Here is an 8493-nt window from a genome sequence, read left to right as displayed (position 1 = left end):
TGGTTGCAGCCATCATTGTTGTTTGGCGGGTCCGGGCTGGGGAGTCGAACCCGCCACCTTAGGTGTATGTGGCTGGCGCCTTAGCCGCTTGAGCCATAGGCTCCGAGCCTATTAAATTTTAACATTATAAAGTTAACAAAATAAAATGCATATCCTGGTGAAACAGCCACATGGCAGCCAAAAACTATATATTCCCTTCCCATTCTCCTGCTGTTCCCTAGCTTGTCGTGCATTCTTTCCAAAAATCGGGGCTTTTTTAAAACGCCACAGGATGCAGGACAAACTGTTAAAAATCGGGACTGTACCACCCAAAGCAGGACTTCTGGTCACCTTACTCTAGAGAAGGGGGGGCTACTTATTTGTTCCAGACAGTTTGGCTCCTACTGAGCTAATTGTCCTTGCCTAGAAGCAAGGGAAGGAGCCAGTCTCCTTCTGATACCTTGCCCAGGAGGGAAGTAGGGAGTTTACATTAGCCTTTTCATTTCCAAATGGAGTTACATTAACCTCTTCATTCCCAAATGGAGTTACATTAACCTTTTCAGCAGCCCGTATATTCCTTTCCCATTCTCCCGCTGTTCCCTAGCTTGTCATGCATTCTTTCCAAAAATCAGGACTTTATTAAAATGTCGCTGGACTCCGGACAAATCGTTGAAAATCAGGACTGTCCCGCCATAAGCGGGCCGTCTAGTCACCTTATTCAACACGTACCTGGCAAGCGCGCATGCTCTTAGTCTCCTACTCTACCAGTAGCCACGCCCTGTTCCCTGCCCCTCCCCTCGGACGTTTCGCGAAGGCTTGCGCCTGCGCACTAAGAGTTCCAAGGTCGACTCCCGAAGCCCTTCGGATGAGAGCGTTTGGCTTCTGGATGAGACCTGTGGGGTGTTCTGCGAGGTTCGGAAGACCCAGCCCAGGGCTAGGCCGGGCAGGCGTGGAGGGCGGGCTCGGACCTGGACCAGGTAACCCGGCTGCGTCGTTCTCCGAGCGACTACATTTCCCAGAGGCCCGCGCGGCGCGAGTCCTGGAGTTGAGTGATGCAGTAGCCGAGGCTACGGCTGAGGACCGGGGAGCGGCTAGGGTGGGCCGACTGCGAGGGATGGGTGTGTGCCTGTGAGGGAAAGCCCGACCGACAGGTGTGGGTGTGGGTGTGTTGGAGACAGAGAGACTCAACCGTGAGTCCAGGATGTGAGGGACCGGTCAGCGTGAAGCTCCATGAGAGGCTGGGGTGTGCGTGAGACTGACAGTCCCGAGTGTGAGACCGGCTGTGCTGGTGTGTGAGAGACTTGGTGTGCTTCTGTGTAAAGACCAGTCGGTGTGAGAGGCCTGACAGAGGCTGACCTGTGAGAGTTTAGAGTGAGACCAGGGGGTGTTGGTGAGTGCTTGAGAGGACAGAATCGAGTATGGGAGAAAGTTGTGTGTGTTTTGATATTGTCAAATATCTATTTGGCCTTCATCCCAGTTTCCAGGCATCCAACTTCTAAAACCCCTGAATTTGATTGATGGCTGCAACCCCTAGGTAAAGTCAGGGTAGGGGCATCTCACTGGAAAGACCAAGGCAAGATTAAAGGGTTAGTACTGTCTGCCCGTCTCCCAATATCCAAGGAGAGTAAAGGAGACAATGATTTTAATTGCTCTGTCATGCCTAAGTAGTGAAACTTCCATAAAGTTTTGGTGAACTTTGGATTAATTTTGGTGATCTTCTAGATAGCTGAATTTGTGGAAGTTCCTGTAGGATGAGCTTCTCTCCACATAACCTTGCCCCATGATCTCTTCATCTGCATCCTTTGTAATATCCTTTAATAATAAGCTGGTAAATGTGTTTCCCTGAATTCTGTGAACTGCACTAGCAAATTGAACCAAAGAAAGGGGGCTGGGGAGCCCTAATTTGTAGCTGATTGGTTACTAAACAACCTGGAGCCTGGGGATTGGCATCAGAAGTGGGGGACATTATTATGGGACTGACCCCTCAACCTGTGGGATCTGATGGGAGTTAGTGTCAGAACTGAATGGCATCAGAGGATGCCCAATTTGCTGTGGAATTGATTGCTTGGTGTGTGTGGGAAGATACTTGAACATCTGGTGTTGAAGTGTTTTGTGTTGTGAAAGTAGATTAGGAGAAACTGAGTTTGTTTTTCCTTTGTGTCATCAGAGTTGTGTATCAAGGACTGGATTGTGAGAATCCAGAAAGTCTGAGACCAGGTTATGTCAGTGTGAGTGCAGTATGCCTGTGTTTTAAAGATGAACAAGTGTGAGTCTCTGAAGAGATTGAGTGGGAAAAATGGTTCATGTGTGAGTGAAAGCTAGAGATTGGTCTGTGAGAGTTCAGTGATTGTGAAAGACCAGGGTAGATTGGTATGTGTGAGAAAGGCCAGTGGGCATGTGATACTGGAATGTGTCTTTGTCTGGTCTGTGAGGGTGAGGATATCCAAGTGTGAGAGAGATCTGTGTGTATGGGAGAAAGCAATTAGACTGTGAGAGATCAGGGTGTTTGTCTTTGTGAGAGTATGAAAAATGGGCATCTGAAAGAGACCATGTTTGTTTGTGTGAGTGGAAGAAAAACAAGTGATGTGGTTGTGTGTGAGACCAAAATAGGTGAAAAAGGAACTATGTGAATCATGATATGTCACCCAAAAATTTTACAAATATAGCATCTGTAAGGGTGTGGAGAGTGCCTGTGTGAGGCAGCACAGAGCCCAGGGGGTATGAGAGAATTAGATTAGGTGTATGTGTGAAGGAGCTTGTGGGTGCTGTTACCCATGGCCTCTCTTAGACCATGGTGTATGTGACTATATATGGTGTGTCTGCTTTAGGGCTGTGATTGTGTCTTCTGTGTGATTAAGAAATATGTGAGGCTTTGTATTAGTGTTTGTGTGTACTCACGTGCTTGTAATTGACTCTGTGTGTGACTGATCTACAAGCAGAGACTACTTGTAAGATCATAGCATTGGATTCTTTTATTATGGAAATTGTGTAAGGAATTGTGTATTGCCAGGATAAGAATCCTGAATTAGATTTCCCTGCCTCCAGTCCAAGAGTTTCAGTAAAAAGCAGGAGCTATGGGACTAGCCTCGAACTAGAAGAGGAGATAACTTCAAATCTGGTGACAAAGGATGGGGGGAACCAAGGGGATGAGAACAGAGGTGAGAGCTAAGGTGACAGAATTGAGAATAAAGTTCCCATTGTTCTAGGGTGCGAGATTGAATACCCTTGGGCACTGGTTGGTAAAGGAGAGTAATCCTGGCCTCTAGTGGCATTTAAGTCAGATTTTTGAACTGTAGACTGTCAAAGCATGAAGCAGATATCCAGGAAGAGAACAAGTCTACCTTTCCCTATAAAATAGAGGAAATAATTACATCGTAAGATTATTAAAAACCAGAGTGAGAATATAATCTATGCAACATACCTATCTTATTTTTATTCATAATAAGACCAAAGTTTGGGAAAGTAGTTTTGGAAAAAGATCAAACGGGGGACTTTAAGCATAAGAAAAGCAGTTGTAAACTATACTCCCTCTGTGTCCATAGATTGTCCATAATCACCCCATTATGTGAGTCTGTGACCAAAGAAAGCTGGGAGGAAGAAGGGGATGATGATTTTTTAGGTTGGTGATTCTGGGAGCATGGTGAAGGTCTCATCTCTATCCTTTTCTTCCTCCAGCCTCGCCCTCCCAGGACACTGGTTTTGTCCAACAGAGACCAGCAAGAGAAGGCAAAAATGACTGTTGAGCTAGTGAAAGCCATGCCCCAGGTTAGTTGATGTTTCCTTGCTCTTCCATAAGAGAGACTCTTGCTGTTTGGAACTTAGTAATGCTTCTTTTCTTTTAAAAGTTCCCTTATTAACAGTTTTGTCCAACAGCCTTGTTCCCAGTTCTTTCAGAGGATACTGTTCTTAACTCTAACTACCTAATGTTGTAGCTGAGTATGATGAGTCATGGGGGCCCCTCTGAGTCCCCTCTTCCCACCTTGTGCACATATTCAATTTAATGTTGACTCTTTTGAAAAGATGTGCTTTCTGTCATATGCAATATATATAGATAGCTCATTACTAGTGAGTTGGGTTCGAAGTTAAATGTGCATCCAGTGCTTCCTATACATTAATGTATCAGGAATTAACCTTTTTGCTGAATCTTTGTCCAAATCTCTAATTACATCCTTAAAATCTTAAAAGATTTTTACATTTTGGACATAAATTTTCAATTTTATTTGTTCACCTGAAAAAATATTGTCATACTTTTTTTTTTGAGACAGAGTATCACTTTATCACCCTCAGTAGAGTAATGTGGTGTCATAGCTCACAGCAATCTCAAGTGATCCTCTTGTCTTAGCCTCCCAAGTAGCCAGGACTACAGGCATCCACCTGCCACAGTGCCCTGCTATTAGAGATGGAGTCTTCCTCTAGTTGAGGCTGGTCTCAAACTCCTGAACTGAGTCAGTCAATCCACCTTCCTCGGCCTCTCAGAGTGCTAGGATTCAGCATGAGTCACTGTGCCCACCCCTACTTTATTTTTGCAAATTTTATAAATTTAAATAGGTGATGTCTATGCATGGTGTGAAATTCAGAAGATGTAAAATTTCACTTTTGCCTCCTAATTGTTCTCTCTTAAGAGATTATTGTCAGCTTATATCTCATTCAGACCTGTGTTATATCTTTGTGTGTATGTATACATTTTTTTCCCCTCAAAGTTAATGGCCAGAATGGAGAATCTTTTAATTGTGTAGATTAAGGAAAATCAAAAGCTTGGATCTACTTCAGGAATAAAAAATGAGTAAGCATTTACATTTACGTAAGCCTTGGTGATCCTCAGTAATATGTTTTCTGTTTGTTCATATCTTGTTTAACTGTATTTAAGAAAATTCTGAAGTTCTCTTTAGCATAGATTTGATACTTTTGTTGTTATATATGTTCATAAGTATTTTAAAGACATATACCAGTGTTGTGAATAGAACTTTTCCCATTTTCATCTCTATGTCTGTTGCTAAAAAGGGGGAAAATATTATTTTTAAAAAATATGTATCATATCCAGATGCATTTTTAAGTCCCTTAAAAAAATTTTTTTAAATAGGTTTTCTTTTTTTTTTTTTTTTTGAGACAGAACCTCAAGCTATCCCCCTGGGTAGAGTGCCATGGCATTACAGCTCACAGCAACCTCCAACTCCTGGGCTCAAGCGAGTCTCCTGCCTCCGCCTCCCAAGTAGCTGAGACCACAGGCGCCCGCCACAACGCCCAGCCATTTTTTGGTTGCAGCCATCATTGTTGTTTGGCGGGTCTGGGCTGGGGATTCAAACCCGCCACCTTAGGTGTACGTGGCTGGCACCTTAGCTGGTTGAGCTATAGGCGCCGAGCCTAAATAAGGTTTTCTTAAACAACTTTTTTGAGGTACCACTTATATACCATAAGTCACTTTGAAGTATAAATCCCATGATTTATAATAAATTGAGTTGTGTAATCATCACTATTACTCAGTTATAGAACATTTTCATTATCTCAGTAAGATCCCTTATGCTCATCTGTACTTAATTCCTGTACTACCTCCAGGCCCAGGGAACTACTAGTCAGCTTTCTGTATATAGGTTTGAATTGTCTGGACATATCATGTAAATATAGTGATGCAATAGTAAAACTGTAGTCTTTTGTGTCTGGCTTCTTTTATTTAGTGTAATGTATTCGAAGTCTATCCATATTGTAACATATAGTAACATTTCAGTCTTCTTATTTTTCTATTTCTCTTTATTGCTGAATTGTATTCCATTGAAAGGTACACCACATTTCTTTATTTGCTAGTTGGTACTTATTGGGGTTGTTGTCATTTATTGGCTATTATGAATAATGCTGCTGTGAACATTTATGCGCAAATCTAACAAAGTGGCTGCGCCAATTTGCATTCTTAGCAGCTGTGCATGAAGGTACCCATTTTTCCATGTTCCCAAACTTTTATGTGCATTATTGATTTTTTTTATTGTCTCTTGGTTATTTATTTTTGTATTACTTTTGAAGTAGGTAAGTTTTAAATTCATTTTTTTCTTAATTTTTAATTGCACTGAATTCTGAACAGAGACTATACATACTAAAAGTCTTTAGGTTTTAAAATTTATTAAGCCAGCTTGGTGCCCATAGCTCAATGGTTAGGGCATCAGCCACATGCACCAAAGCTGGCGGGTTTGAGCCGGGGCCTGCTAAACAACAATGACAACTGCAACAAAAAAACAGCTAGGTGTTGTGGTAGGTGCCTGTGGTCCCAGCTACTGGGAGGCTGAGGTAAGAGAATCACTTAAGCCCAAGAGTTTAAGGTTACTGTGAGCTATGATGCCACTACACCAAGGGCAATATAGTGAGACTCTGTCTCAAAAAAAAATAAATAAATAAACTAAAATAAAATAAAATGTTTTAAGTCTTTTGTTGGCCTAATATATGATCAACTTCTGAATATGTTCTGCATTTGTATCAAAATAGTCAATAAAGTTGATTATAAATCAAATGAAGCTTGCTAATGTTCAGTTCTACTATGAGTTTTTAAAAAATATCTAAATTATGTCTGAGTCTAGGTGCCTTATTAAAGTTGGCAAATTTTTATTGGATTTATTTGCTGTATATATTTATGTGTTTTAATCATGTATACTTTATTGTTATTATCATTATTATTAGAGACAGTCTTGCTTTGTTGCCCTGGCTAGAGTACCGAGGCATCATTATCATACCAGTAACTCCTGGGCTCAAGTGATCCTCCTGCCTCAGACTACTGGGTCTGGGTAGCTGGGATTATAGGCACCCACCACCACACCCAGCTAATTTTTTCTATTTTTAGTAGAGATGGGATCTCGCTGTTACTCAGGCTAATCTCAAACTTCTGACCTCAAACAATTCTCCTGCCTCAGCCTTCCAGAGTGCTGGGATTACAAGAGTAAGCCACCACCCCCAGCCCATGTGTGCTTTTTGAAATTATTAAATTGTATGCTCTTTTTGTTGGTTTTGATTTACTTTAGGTCACAATGGACTTTAAATATTTTCTCACTTTCTGAATGGAACCTTCCAGCATATATAAAAGGCTAATGTTTATTTTCAAGTCCATAGCCTCCCAGGGTTAATTATATTTACTCATGATAGATGGGATTATGTTACATCTTTCAATTTTGGAGGTTTTTTTCAGACAAATTTTGGATTACCTTCTTAGCTAGCTGAAGATGCATGTTGTGGCCAGTATTGCAGATTCTCACATTCAGTATACTTCAGTTACTTTATATAAAAACTGCATTGTCCATTGTCCTTGCAAATAGGGTTCTGTATATGATTTACATTACCCCAAGCAGGGACTTCTGATACAAGATGTAAAGGCAGAAGTCAGCAAAAGGAAGTGGAAGCTGTGCACAGAATTTTATGGCCAGCATACTAGTAAAGGAGTTGGGCTCTTTTGAGGCAACTTGGGTATAAGTTCTGGTCAGATACTAGCATGTTAGGAGTTCAACTGTGATTATGCTAGAGAATGGGCTTTTTGAAGATGATCATCTTGACACAATTGGGCTTTTCTTCTGATTATGGAGCATCCAAACTTGGTTCCTTCTGGAAATCTCATAAGTTACCAATAGCTTGCAATAACTGCTTTTTTCCTGAAAAAAGATAAAAATAAGAATAATAGGATCTTCGAATGTTACTAATTGGAATTTAATTATAGGATTATTAAATTAAAAAACTTGATATTCATGTATATATATACATACTTATAAAATTATCTATATAAACATTGGTGAAAATCTGGTAGTATGTATACACAACAAATTGTTAACAACAAATGGCAGGATTAAAAGCAATCAAAGTGTTAGGATTGTAGGTATGAACCACCATACCCTATGTCATTTAATTTTATAAGAACATTTGAAATGATGATTCTCAGGCAGCACCTGTGGCTTAGTGGGTAGGGCGCCAACCCCATATACCAAGGGTAGTGGGTTCAAACCAGGCCCCAGCCAAACTGCAACAACAACAACAACAAAATAGAAATGATGATTCTCAGCCACCATTAGTTCATGTAACTGATGAAAACTAGACTTCAGGAAAACTAGTAGTTCACAGGGAACCTTAGACAATCTTATAATCCTCTCATATGAAAAGTATCTTATAAAGGGTATTTATATTTTATAAAGTCCCACACATTGACTATTTTATAAATTTGTTCTTAAATAGTAATCTTTAGAACAAAGGCATGATACAGTGATTACTATTAATTAAAATATGTTCATAGCTTTGTTTTCATATTACTTTGCAAATCATGCACCAAGATTAGGAAGATACTTATTTTTAATGAAAATAACCCTGAATATGCAAAATGCTTGTAATTTTTTAAATTTCTGCTATTGATTGTAACTTGGCATTAAATTGTTCTATTAGGACTTTTTTTTTATTATTATTTTTTGAGACAGAGCCTCAAGCTATCCCCCTGGGTAGAGTGCTGTGGCATCACAGCTCACAGCAACCTCCAACTCCTGGGCTCAAGCAAGTCTCCTG

The 8493-nt window shown here is 40.6% G+C and overlaps 1 protein-coding gene across 1 annotated transcript in view; it reads left to right on the top strand.

Moving 5' to 3' along the window:
* Positions 1–8493, top strand: part of ZNF582 (zinc finger protein 582) — a 38052-nt gene that overhangs the window by 17593 nt on the left and 11966 nt on the right. The window lies entirely within an intron of this gene.

This window comes from Otolemur garnettii, unplaced genomic scaffold (genome assembly GCF_000181295.1).
Source record: "Otolemur garnettii isolate 467f Iridium unplaced genomic scaffold, OtoGar3 scaffold00091, whole genome shotgun sequence".
In the NCBI taxonomy this organism is placed as follows: domain Eukaryota; kingdom Metazoa; phylum Chordata; class Mammalia; order Primates; family Galagidae; genus Otolemur; species Otolemur garnettii.
Note: the sequence above shows the minus strand (reverse complement) of the source record. Positions and strands in the feature narration are given on the sequence as shown.